This window comes from Saccopteryx bilineata, chromosome 6 (assembly GCF_036850765.1).
Source record: "Saccopteryx bilineata isolate mSacBil1 chromosome 6, mSacBil1_pri_phased_curated, whole genome shotgun sequence".
NCBI lineage: Eukaryota > Metazoa > Chordata > Mammalia > Chiroptera > Emballonuridae > Saccopteryx > Saccopteryx bilineata.
Genome location: NC_089495.1, coordinates 119311875 through 119325423, shown reverse-complemented (window position 1 = coordinate 119325423; position 13549 = coordinate 119311875). Strand labels below are relative to the sequence as shown.

General features: G+C 36.0%; 1 pseudogene; it reads left to right on the top strand.

Annotated features, from left to right (window-relative positions):
- The first annotated feature begins 1423 nt into the window (after window positions 1-1423).
- On the top strand, window positions 1424-4364 carry LOC136309367 (AN1-type zinc finger protein 6 pseudogene; annotated as a pseudogene).
- Window positions 4365-13549: the final 9185 nt, after the last annotated feature.

Below are 13549 nucleotides of genomic sequence, written 5' to 3'. Positions count from 1 at the left end.
CTGATTTATTTCAGATAAATATTATTTCAATGACAAGGTCACTTCAAAAACAAAGATTATCTTTAAAAGCTTATTGAAAAACAAAAAATACAAGCCCCTCGACTTTCTCTGACTAAAATTAGAACATAAAAATAGCTCAAGTTCTAAAATTATATTGTATAAAATTATGGATGCACAAGGATAAGTTTCTCTAAGCTTCATAATTACATTTTAAATAGAGTACTGACATGTTGTAATTATAATATTAAAATACTGAGATAATGAAAAGCTCAAGGCAGGTATTTTGAGCTTCTAAAAATTTTTGTAAATGTCAATAATATTTTTACTGTATTTCAATTGCAACATAAGAAGTCATTATCTGTACATTTATGCTCACATCTAACTTTTCAATCTTTTTGAAACTGATAAAATTATTGCTATTTTGCCAATCTGATAATATTGATTTAATTTTTTCATCTTATGCAATGCCGTCAATGTTTTCTTTCAGTTGAAAAAAAAATCCCTTTACTTTCACTGTCTTATTTTTCCCATTTCAAATAGTTATCCTTTATTTTTTCCAAAACCAAGCAATAACCACTCCTCCAACACCCACACATGCTTTGTTCATATCCCTCTCCTCTCCTCATACTTTGATATATTGTTGCATCTAGTGTTTCTTTCTCTTTTAGTTTGTGCCTATTATTTTCTTTTGAATTTCTGCCTCTGAAGTACATAGATCTCAATTCTCCTGTATATTAATATTAACAGTAAATTAAGAATATAACATCTTTAAATCCTGCATGTTTGAATGATTAATACAGCTGTTTTAATCATGCCATTAATTTTTTTAGAAAGACCGAACTGCATTCTCTGCTCATATTGTGTTTCTCCCATTGTCTCTTCAATATTGATTCGATCTACTTTATTCCACTAAATAGTTGTCTTACAAGTCAATCATGCGCTGAGACACTAAGAGCCCTTGGGTCTTCTATCTGACAATGTACTACTTGTGTGTTTTGACCTTTATACAGCTTTGTTCTTAAATCTCCTTCTATAATAAGGAGCAAATAACTTTGTTGCTTCATTTCCTATGCCTTTGCTCCATCTCAGTCTTCTTTACTGTTCTCTCTTCATCAATCATAAATTCTCCATTACAGTGGTCCCTCTTCTGTTGCGGGGATTATGTTCTAGAATCCCCCAGTGATAGGTGAAAAATCCATGAAATAGCGACCTTATATTCATTTTATTATTTATATATTTTAAAGCTTTATAAACCCTCCCCACACTCTTATAAACATCTCAACACTATTAGTAACCTTTCCCACACTCTTATAAACACTTCTTATGCTCTTAAACACTTTCTGCACTCTTAAACCTATATAATTTTAACAACATATAAAATTCTATATGGGTACTCACCAGTGAACATACTACAACTTGAATGATGCAGATGATGATGAATCAGTTGTGCAGTACCAATGATGATGAAGGTGATGATGATGAGATCAATATACTACACAGCCAAGAAGAGTATTACAGCTCATCTGCTATATGCTAAATATTTTATTTCAATTTAATATTTTTAATATGTTATAATTAATATTTTTATACTGTTTTCAATTTTTAGGCTAGAAAATGCTTATTTTACTGCAAAAATAATTAAAATAATAAACACATAAAATACCTATATACCACAAAATCCCAAGATACAGCAAAAAAATCTTCAATATAAAATTAAATATATACAATTTAAAAATCCACAATACCGTGAGACCACGAAAAGTGAACCACGATATGATGAGGGATGATTGTACAGTTTACATTTAATAACATTTTGTATTAATTTCAGGTGTACAGAATAGTTGTTAGATAAGAATATAATTTACTTAAATGTTCTCCAGATATTTTGATCAAGACATCTGAGGCAGACTCTGAAAATAAACCTTTCTGTCCTTTCTTGCATTTTCTCCTAGACATCTGGTTTCCATCTCAGTTAATGATAACTTCATTCTCCCAATCATTGAGTAATTTTTGGAGATAGCTTGAACTTCATCTCACCCTCTCTATACAATAAGTTACCTGGCATTTTGAAATTTTTCATCTTAATAATTGAAACACCTTTTTGTCCCTTCTCTTTCAAACTATGTCTATCAATTAATTTATTTAGACTGTACTTAAAGAATACCTCTTATGGTACTCTTAGATTGTACCCTAGAACCACAATAATGAAGCAACCAAATAAAATTGCCTACTCTCATGACTTCACATGTCATAATAATCAAGTGAACAAATAAATGTATTGTGTAACTTCAGGTATGGATACATTCTACACAGAAATATCACTTCTTCAGCAAGGCTTTCTTAGATGAGTCATCCAAGGAAAACAGAATAAGAAAAACAGAAAAAGGAACACCATTCAAGAGATGTGGCAGTTGATTTATTGACATGCAGGTTAGTACACATCTTTAAGTACCTCTATGTGCATAGTAGCACTACACTAGCCCTGGGCCTGCCACGGTGAGAATAGGTAGCACAATCGTGAAGCCATCACAAATAAATGGTAAATACATTGCTACTCCCCATTCCTCCTCTTCTCTAGTGTTCCCCCACTAGTGTCAGTTTCAAGAACTCTAAAGAAGGCTTGACATTTAGCAGATCTTAAAGAGCTGCTAGATCAGCTAAATAAAATTTATATACTCATTAAAAAAACATTTGATAAATATACAATTCTTTTGATTACCTCTGGATAAATTTAAGATGAATATATATATATATATATATATATATATATATATATATATACACATTTGATGGGCTACTAATGTCATAGTTGTTTACTGCTTTCTTTTAAAAAAAACAACAACTAGAGATTCAAGGTCCCTGAAGACCAATCTAGTTTGTAAAACATTGAGAAAAAATTTCATTAAATAAATTCTGACAAATGACCCCACAAAATAGCACTAACCAAACCTTTACCAAACAGCTGTTTACAACTCACTAAAAAGGAACAGCTGTCTTAGCCTATGGAGAAAAACCTAGATATATTATCAATAGCAAAAGAAACTACTATTTTAAGAGTAATTCTAAATTAATGGTTTAACTATCTTCCACATGTCACTGAAGTACAAATGGTTAGTGCACATCGCAAGATAATTAACAGGTTTAATCGAGAAAAAACTTAGGTGTTGAATGATTTATTTTGAGGTAAACAAATTTATTTTTTGGGTACGAAATGCTGTTGCTTATTTTTGTGTTTCTTAAATTGTTTGTTTGCCTCCCTAATTTTACCTCCAACTTATAAAAGGCACCAAATTAATATTTCTACTAGTGTCATAAAGACATTGTATTGTACTTATTTTGATATCTGGTAGATATTTACTTTGGTATAAATCACAAAATGCAATCTCTTCAGAAACAATTATTTACCTTCAAGGTATTATGTTTCACAATTTTTTTTTTCATTTAGAACGTAACAATCTGATATAAGCTAGTTTTAGTAAAAAATAGAGAGAGATAATTTGGGGCTTTACTAACACTGAAGAACAGGAGTGGTGTTGGTTTCAAGTGTCACCAGGATCTAGCAGCGGTGGGGCAGAGCCAGCAGGGTTTGGGGCCTCACTTCTCCCCACAAAACCTGGGGATTCTGGTTGCGGGTAGCAGATCTGGTGGAAAGGGCTGCTGCCAGGTATGCAATAAAAGAACATGGTTCAAAAAGCTAATCATGACCCTGGCCGGGTAGCTCAACTGGTTAGAGCATCCTTTCCATGCATCAGTGTTGGAAGTTCCATCTCCGGTCAGGGCACATACAAGAATGAACAAATGAATGCATAAATAAGTGGAACAACAGATTGACATTTCTCTTTCTCCCTCTCTCTCAAATAAATAAAAAATAAAGAAACTAATCATAACCAGATGCCTATGCTTTGTTCCACTGGCTGCAGAAGTTACAGAAACTCTGATACAAGTGGCATGTGTGCAGTATGCTACAAAGAACATCTTCAACAACAGAATATTAGCAATGGTAGAATAAGCTCAACTGCAACTTCTGTCAGTAGCACTCTGTCTGAATATTTCCCAGTTCAATGCACAGATGGCAGTGTCCCAGGAGCTCAATCTCTACATCTTCATCTCTGTAGCCAAGCCCTGTCTCAGATGGATTGTACATTATGAACGAAACAATATCTGAAAAAGAAGACCTACAAACTTCAGTACCAGATATGACACAGCAGGCATCTGAAGAGCAAAGAAATTCTCTTGATCACAAGTGTAAAAGTAGTTGCTGCTTCATGTGTAGAAAGAAAGTGAGACTTACCAGGTTTGAATGCCAGTGAGGAAATATTTGCTGTAGTGTGCACTGCTACTCAGATGCACTTAGATGCACTTAGTTACAAAGCCAGTGCTGCCGAGAAAACCCTGTAGTTGTCGGTGAAAAGACCCAGAAGATTAGAACACTCCTGCTGGAATACAAAATGCTTTGTCCGTCTGCAGACAGAGGCAGTAGACTCTCAGACATCTCTTGAAACAATGTTTTTGTTGATATTTCTCCTCAGACAAGGGAAATAAAGGACAAAATAAACAAATGGGACCATGTCAAACTAAAAAGCTTTTGCACAGCAAAAGACACTATTAACAAAATAACAAGACAACTCATTCAATGGGAGAACATATTTGCTGGTACATCTGGGTTAATAATCAAAATTGATAAAGAAATTGTAAAACCCAACACTAGGAAAACAAACAATCTGATTAAAAATGGGCAAAAGATCTGAATAGACACTTTTCCAAAGAGGGCATACAGATGGCCAATAGGCAGATGAAAAAATGCTCAATGTCACTAATCATTAGAGAAAGGCAAATTAAAGTCATAATAAGATATCACCTCACACATGCCAGAATGACTTTCACTAACAAATCAACAAACAATAAGTGCTGTTGACAATGTGGAGAAAAGAGAACCTTCTTTCACTGCTCATGGAAATGCAGACTTGTGCAGCCACTGTGAAAAACAGTATGATGTTTCCTCAAAAAATTAATAATGGGCCCTGGCCGGTTGGCTCAGTGGTAGAGCGTCGGCCTGGCGTGCAGAAGTCCCGGGTTCAATTCCCGGCCAGGGCACACAGGAGAAGCGCCCATCTGCTTCTCCACCCCTCCCTCCCCCTCTCCTTCCTCTCTGTCTCTCTCTTCCCCTCTCGCAGCGAGGCTCCATTGGAGCAAAGATGGCCCGGGTGCTGGGGATGGCTCCTTGGCCTCTGCCCCAGGCGCTGGAGTGGCTCTGGTCGCAACAGAGCGACCGCCCTGGAGGGGCAGAGCATCGCCCCCTGGTGGGCGTGCCGGGTGGATCCCGGTTGGGCGCATGCGGGAGTCTGTCTGCCTGTCTCTCCCCATTTCCAGCTTCAGGAAAAAAAAAAATTAATAATGGAACTGCCTTTGACCCAGTTATCCATTTCCAGAAATATAACTAAGACTCTCAAAATATAGCCCTGGATGGTTTGCTCAATGGTAGAGTATCAGCCCAGCATGTGGAAGTTCTGAGTTCGATTCCTGGTCAGGGTACTCAGGAAAAGTGCCCATCTGCTTCTCCACCCCTGCCCTTCTCATTTTTCTCTATCTCTCTTCTCCTCCTGCAGCTATGGCTCCATTGGAGCGAGTTGGCTCTGTGTGGGGGGGATGGCTCCAGGGCCTCCCCACTCCACCTCAGGCACTAAAGAGCTCGGTTGTTGCGCAATGGAGCAGCCCTAGATGGGCAAAGCACTGCCCCCTGGTGGGTTTTAAGGGTGGATCCTGGTAGGGGTGTATGCAGGAGAATGTCTCTGCTTCCCCTCTTCTCACTGAATAAAATAAATAAATAAAAGAATTGCAAAAACACTAATTCAAAAGAAGATATGCACCCTTATGTTCATTGCGGCATTATTTACAATAGCCCAGGTGCCATCAGCAGATGAGTGTATAAAAAAGCTGTGGTACATTTACACAATGGAATACTACTTGGCTGTAAAAAAGAAGGAAATCATACCTTTCACAACAGCATGAATGAACCTGAAGATTATTATGCTAAGTGAATGTCTCTGCCAGAGAAAGACAAACACCATATGATGTCACCTATGTGTGAAATCTAATGAACACAATAAACTCAGGAACAAAATAGAAACAGAAGCAGGATCACAGGGAACAGATGAACAACTGTCGCGGGGAAGGAGGAAGAGGGGAGGCAATCAAAGAAGGTGAAGGGAATAGACAAGAAATACACATACATAACACATATATACAGACAAGGTAGCAGTAGCTAGAGGGAAAGGGGGGTGGAGGTAGGGAGAGGGCAGTAAGGGGGAAAATGAGGAAGCAAAGAGACTTTGCATGGGGCTTGGGGGTGCAATGCCGTGTGTGAATGGTGTTATATTGGGAGGGACACTTGAAAGCATGTCAACACAATAAATTTTTTTAAAAATCCATGAATTACAAAAATGTACACACAAAAAAAGTCATGATCCAAGTAGGAAGTAATGAGGTATGATTTCTAATGAGTGATGAAATTTAAGAAAATGGATGTCTTTCAACCTTGGTGCCTTCAAGAATCCCCTTTAAACACAGGACCTTGAATAGGTTCTACTGCATAATATATTTTTAAATTGTCCTTTTTGTTTGTTTTGTTTTCATTTTTTTTCAGGATAAACTTTAAAAGTTCATGGTTTCTTAAATGTAGCACTGCTAACATTTGTGTTAGGTAATTCCTTGCTGTAGGAGGCTGCTCTGTTCATTGTAGGATGTTTAGCAGCAAGCATCCCTGGCCTCTACCCACTAGATGTCTTTAACACTTCAGTCGTGACAATCTCGAATGTCTCCAGTCATCACCACATGTCTTTTCACAGCAAGGTGGCAAAATTGCTCTTGGTTAAGAAACACTTCTATACACAAAGCATGGAAATGTTTCCTTCTTTTTAATTTAAGAACATTATATAAATGTTATACATTTTGAATACATTACAGCAGAGGTAGGGGTGAGAGAAACTGAGTGATGGGGTGTGGGGAAAGACAAGGTAGGTGGCAGTAAAAAGATATTGTTTCTTCTTATACAGAAGGAAACTGAGATACTAAAGTTCCTGAACCAATAATAAGTATTAAGGCTATTTTTAAATTTACAGGTAACAACCAATACACTAAAACAATATATATATTTTAAAAAACATTTTATAATGAATAGTAACTAAATATTGTTTGAATTATAAATACAAAATTAATGGTTTCAATATATTAGAGTCACTGAGTTTATGATTAGCAATGTTAAAATAAAAAGTCAAGGAAGTTTTTACTCTAAGAAAGAAAAATTTGACTTTTTATAGCTTTTTATATTTATTTATATTTATACATATATACTTTACAGTCATCAAAAGTTGAAATATTTTTTAAAAAGATTTTTACCTTTAAATATGTTTTGGTATCTATGTTATGCAAATGACATTACAAGAAGTTTTAATATCAGCAAAAAATGGGAAGTTTTAGTCGATCTTTAGTAATTTTTTTTTCCAAAACCATCTGGCCAAATTTATCTTTTATTGGGTACTCAGAAATATTTATAGAATATTATAGTTCAATTACTCACCTATTTGACCAATATCAAATGTGAGACCCACTTTTTTTTTAAGATTTTATTTATTCATTATAGAGAGGAGAGAGAGAGAGAGAGAGAGACAGAGAGAGAGAGAAGGGGGGGAGGAGCAGGAAGCATCAGCTCCCGTATGTGCCTTGACCAGGTAAGCCAAGGGTTTTGAACCGGCAACCTCAGTGTTTCCAGGTTGACGCTTTATCCACTGCGCCACCGCAGGTCAGGCCAAGACCCACTTTTTTACCTACTTTGCCTGGCTTGACTTTCTGGCATCCATTCCCCACGTGTCAGTTGGATAACTAAAGCTCAGGATCCTTAAGATCTTTTAGTAAACTACTAATGCTCTTTTGGTGCTCACAATAGGGATCTGCAATTCAGCTCAGAGTGGACAGCATCTGAGAGCTCATGCAAAGGGATGTAGCAGTAACTCTTAGGGCTATCCTCTAGTCCAGGGGTCCCCAAACTTTTTACACAGGGGGCCAGTTCACTGTCCCTCACACCGTTGGAGGGCCGGACTATAAAAAAAACTATGAATAAATTCCTATGCACACTGCACATATCTTATTTTAAAGTAAAAAAACAAAATGGGAACAAATACAATATTTAAAATAAAGAACAAGTAAATTTAAATCAACAAACTGACCAATATTTCAATGGGAACTATGCTCCTCTCACTGACCACCAATGAAAGAGGTGCCCTTCCAGAAGTGCGGCGGGGCCGGATAAATGGCCTCAGGGGGCCGCATGTGGCCCGCGGGCCGTAGTTTGGGGACCTCTGCTCTAGTCTTTGCTGGCAGAGGCTTTACAGACAGCTCAGAGAGCTCATTACGCAAATGAAATTATGTGATTCTACTGAGGTCAGTGGGGTTGACCTGTACAGACCCTAGGCATAAATACCTGCCTGGTACACTTTCCCACATGCAAGGAGACACCAGGACAGACCTTCTCTCATTTGGATATATTTATCCTGAAATTAGTGAAGGACAAGAAAGCTCTTCTTGAACATGAGTAACAGATAACATAGAAAACTGGGAAAAAAAAGGCAGTTAATCTTCTTTATTGTATCTAGTCTTTAATGATTGCTTAAACATTCTGAGTGCTAAAATACTGTTTATTATAAAATACACAAATACAACATAATACACAAACATATGTGAATTCATTAAACTATTAATTTAAATATATACTTATAAACAAATATATATTTGAAATAATACAAATATATGCATATATTTGGATGTATATATACTGCTCACAAAAATTAGGGGATATTTGAAAATGAATATGAAGTGTTAAAAAAGAAACATTTGATTTTTTTATTAAATAAGAACATCAGAAAAGCAAACAAGAAGTCAAAGAAAGTTGTTTGATTATGCAAATGAGATGCAAAACTAACTTTTATTTCATTGGTGAAAATGCACAATACAAAAGGCTGAAATTACTGGAGTATCTGCACATTCCCTGATCCCCTAATTTTTGTGAGCAGTGATGTGTATGTATAGTGTGTGTGTGTGTATGTGTGTGTGTGTGTGTGTGTGTTTGTAAGAGAGAGAAAGAAAAAGAAAACAGTACCCATTGGCTGTGAGATGAGGGGCTAGTTTCTTATAGACGATAAATTTCCCAATCATCTTATCATTCCTTAACACAAGCCTCAGTTTCCTTGTTATACAATAAAAATAATATAAATGCCATTCTCAAATGGTGGGTCATGATGTTTTTGCAGGGCTCACATTAGATAATTTATGTACAATACTATTATTCTTGGATTTCCTGAAGTCTTTTTAAAGAATTTATTTATAAATGCACTTACTCCAGGCACTACTTTGAGAGACATAATATATGACTTGATTAAGAAATATGCAATCACTCTACAAGTTTTCAGAATGGAATTCTTGTGTGAATGAAAGGACATGTAGTGTCACTACTGTATGTGAAATCCACGTCAGATACAGCAGTCTTATGTCATGGTCAATGGTGGTTACAAAAGCTGTACCAAGGAAGACTCCATGAGACTCTATGCAAGACTGTCTGTGGTGTATCTGCATTGCATAGTATCTAAGCCTAAGAGTTAAAGATTAAGATATAAATCAAGTGTCAATTTAAAAATGGTGATGGAGAGGCTTGACTGGTGGGGGATGGGGAACACACAATACAGTGTACAGATGATGTGTTGGAGAATTGTGCACTTGAAACCTGTATAATTTTGTTAACCAATGTCACACCAACAAATTCAATTAAGAATTTATTTAGCCTATGATACTTATAATATTTTAAGCAAATTTAATGTTATAGGTAAAATGATGTATGAACAAAAGTCAGTATATATGAGTTTCCGAAATCATTGTAGAGATTATAAAATTATTTGAAAAAGACAAATTTTTGATGGTTATGAAAATATTAATACCAAATAAATTATAGACTACTGTAACACCAATTTCTGTAATTTAAAACACACTAGAAAAAATAAAGAAGACTTATTTTGAGTGTATACCTCAAAAAAAGATGATATTGGTTTTTGTTTATTAAAAATGGTTAATTGGTTTTGTTTATTAATATTTGACATATATAATATGTATTTATTTTATAATAATAGTTATCTGACATGGTAAAACTTGTGACATGTTTTGTTGGTTCTAATAAAAATCGGTCAACATCTGAACAGTGGTATCAAGTTTTTAGGATTTATATATACTCAATCACTTTGATAGTTCATTGACACTTTTAAGAATTTATCTTAAAGAAATAAATTATGGCCTGACCAGGTGGTGGTGCATTGGATAGAGCATCTGACTGGGACACAAAGGACACAGGTTCGAAACCCTGAGGTCACTGGCTTGAGCGTGGGCTTATCCAGTTTGAGCACAGGTTCACCAGTTTGAATGAGGGGTTGCTAGTTTGAGTGTGGGATCATAGACATGACCCCACAGTCACTGGCTTGAGCTCAAGGTCATTAGGTTGAGCCAGAGGTCACTTGCTCTGCTGTAGCCCCCCACTCAAGGCACATGAGAAAGCAGTCAGTGAACAACTAAGGAGCTGCAACAAAGAATTGATGCTTCTCATCTCTCTCCCTTCCTGTCTGTCTGTCCCTATCTGTCCCCCTCTCTGTCTCTGTCACAAAAAAAAGAAATAAATTATGTACAAAATAGTTGTACATCAATATTTGTTATTATACTATTTTTTTAAGTGAGAGGAGGGGAGATAGTGAGACAAACTCTTGCATGCATCCCAACTGGGATTCACCTGGCAACCCTGTCCTTGGCTGATGCTCAAATCAACCTAGCTATTTTAGTGGCTGGGGCCAACCCTGAAATCAATTGAGCCACTGGGTGTGGGGTGGGAAAAGGGAGAAGGAGGGGAAGAGAAGCAGATGGTCGCTTCTCTTGTGTGTCTTGACTAGGAATCTAACCCAGGATATCCACATAGCCCATTGGCTGGGGCCTATAATACTATTTTAAAATTTTACTTAAATGCTTATAATTATAGAATAGCTAAATAAATAAATCTTACTATGTCCATAAATATGATAATGAGATACATACATATGTATGTGAATTTAATGTGGGATACTTCATGGCATAATTTAAGTAAAATAAAGGAATGTAAAAATATGAGCTCTCATCACCTGCCGACACATACACACATGTACTCACACACACACAAATGGAGCAAAAACAAATCTGCTTTAAATATCCCAGTAGATTAATAGTTGCTTTTATTTCCTATGAGTATTCTTTTATCTATGTATTATACAATGTTTACATCACTTTATAATCAGAAAAATAACCATTATATAAGAAAATGACAATTTCAAAACTAATATTTTTATATGGAATTTGTTTTCTTGCTTGTTTTTTTCTGTTTTCAATACAAAATAATCTTTTAAGTGGAATGAAATCAGAAATGTTGGTTTTGAGTCAAGAATGCAGATATTAACACAAGCAGTATTCAAAAGCTGTTAACACTACTCAGCAATTTATCTATCTTAATCTTTTACCAGTTTTTTTTTTAGAAGTCTCAAATTAAATGACCTTTTCTAACTAGGCAAGTGCAGATGTAAGTCACAGGTAATGGTGGCATTATGTAAGCCTATTATCTTCAATAAAGCTAAAAAAGTGCATTCTACCAACTAGCAATTTTCTCAATCAGTATCTTATTTTCTGTGCCACCACCCTTTAAAGTCCTACTCGTGGAGGTGGCTCTGTACAAAGCACTGTGTTCTGTCTGAACTCAGTGGGTAATGAATGTACGAGAACTGCATGTGCTTTTTGCTCTCTGAAGCACAGTGTGTTATCCCTGCTCTGCAGCCATTTTCTCCAATTGAATGCAAATTCTTGTAATTGCCCCCTAAAATAAATGCTATTAAATGCCCTGTTCCTCCCTCATATATCAAAAACTTTATACCCCACCATTGGCTGTACTTTTTTTTCATAAGTAAAAATCGACAATGTAAGCCAACACACAGATCCCAAATAATGAAACTTCTGACATGCGGCAAAGAATCAGTGATAACAAGCAGCTATTTCTCTGTGATTGGCATTGTCATCCTTCGTCTTTCCTGCTGTACCAGGTGGGTTTAAGTTCTAAATAAGTTGCTTACAAGTTATCATATCATAAAAAAAAGAAAACTGGTACTAATGAAAACTGGTACAATGATCACTTCCTAAATTTTAATCCTTTCTCATTCAGGAAAGCTTTATTAAATTTTTATTTATAGAAGTAGAAAAAACAGCTTCATTGGTACAGGTCTGGTGCTTGGCCATCTTCCATTTCAGATCAAATGGAAGTTGTACAACGATTGTTGGAGCCATTGAAAATGTTTTGGGAAATTTCCTTTTGAGAGAGTATGAAGCTACATTAGTCTAGGTGTTAGTTGAATTAATGTGTAAAGAAAGTCAAAGGATAACAGATTGAGAAACTGATCCTAAATTAGAAATAATCACTTTTTGAAATTCTCATTAACCCTCAGAAATAAATGTAATGTGAGTGACATGTCCCACCTGGAAAATGCTCAAATAGGAACACATATAAAACATGCAAACCAGGTCTGAAATCTCTGTGGTCATTGATCTCTCTAGGATAACACCAACTAAGGAATAGTTGACTGAGAAATAATAATCTGGTTAAAAAAGTACAATATACTAGGCCAGAAACTTTGTCCCATAAGGCCACATTGTTTATGCTGCTCATTTCAAAAAGAATTAAAATGAATGAATTAAGGAAGACAACAACAAAACACAGCAAAACCAGACACTTGTGTATGGCTACTCTAAATGCTCTATTAGCGTTAACTCTTTTAATCCTCATAACTCTGTATTACAGGTGAAGAAACCAAGACAGAGAATTCAAGTGTTAAGTAGCCTCATACAGTTAGAAGAAAGTGGCAGAGCTTGGATTCAAAAGCAGACAACGTCACTCCAGTACCACTCACCTAATCCCTACACCACATCACCTCCTTTGTACTACCTCACGGTTGGTGCATAGTTTCAGGGAACCCAGCAGTTTCTCTGAGGTGTTCAAAAACAGACATCTGTGATTCTACCACAGAGTATCTATTTTTGTCTGTTTTATGCAATTGAGTTTTGTTTGAAATCGTATTTACAAAGAGGCTTGCATACAGTGTATTTTTCAAAAATCCCTACATTTGGTAAGTCCCCAAACTCTTCATAACCTTAAAGTACCTTAGAGTCAATCTTGCAAACATTCATTTGCACCACTAGTGACTATATGGACATCCTATTAAATAAAGGCTTTTGACTGATGCTAGGGAAGCAGTAGGGAAAGAGCAGCAGACTCAAGATTCTTTTTTATGATGTGTTCTTTGTCTTTACGATTGTTTTTGTAACTTTTTTTATAGTGGGATGGTTGAGATATTTAAGGTCAGCAAATCAAGGGAAGTTGGAAGACAGTTGTATTTACAGTACTGGCTCTGAAGCCACATGTCAAGCACACGGTATGGGGCCTGCACTATGT